Below are 259 nucleotides of genomic sequence, written 5' to 3' on the forward strand. Positions count from 1 at the left end.
TAAAAAGTAGAAAATAAAAATTAATTTTTATTTTATTTTATTTTTATTTATTATTCTTTATCATTCATCTTAATATTATGGTGTTTTATACTCTTACAAGCAGAAAGAGAAGGGCAATCGGCGAGCAGTAAACTGGACTGTATAGACAGAGGAATTGATTGTGGGGTGTATTATAAGTAGTATAAATAGAACTAAAAATAAAAATAAAAATAATAATATTTATAAATAGTAAAAATTATCACTATATATTGTCTTAATA

Source organism: Eimeria mitis, genomic scaffold, assembly GCF_000499745.2.
Source record: "Eimeria mitis Houghton genomic scaffold, Emh_scaff132, whole genome shotgun sequence".
NCBI classification, from domain to species: domain Eukaryota; phylum Apicomplexa; class Conoidasida; order Eucoccidiorida; family Eimeriidae; genus Eimeria; species Eimeria mitis.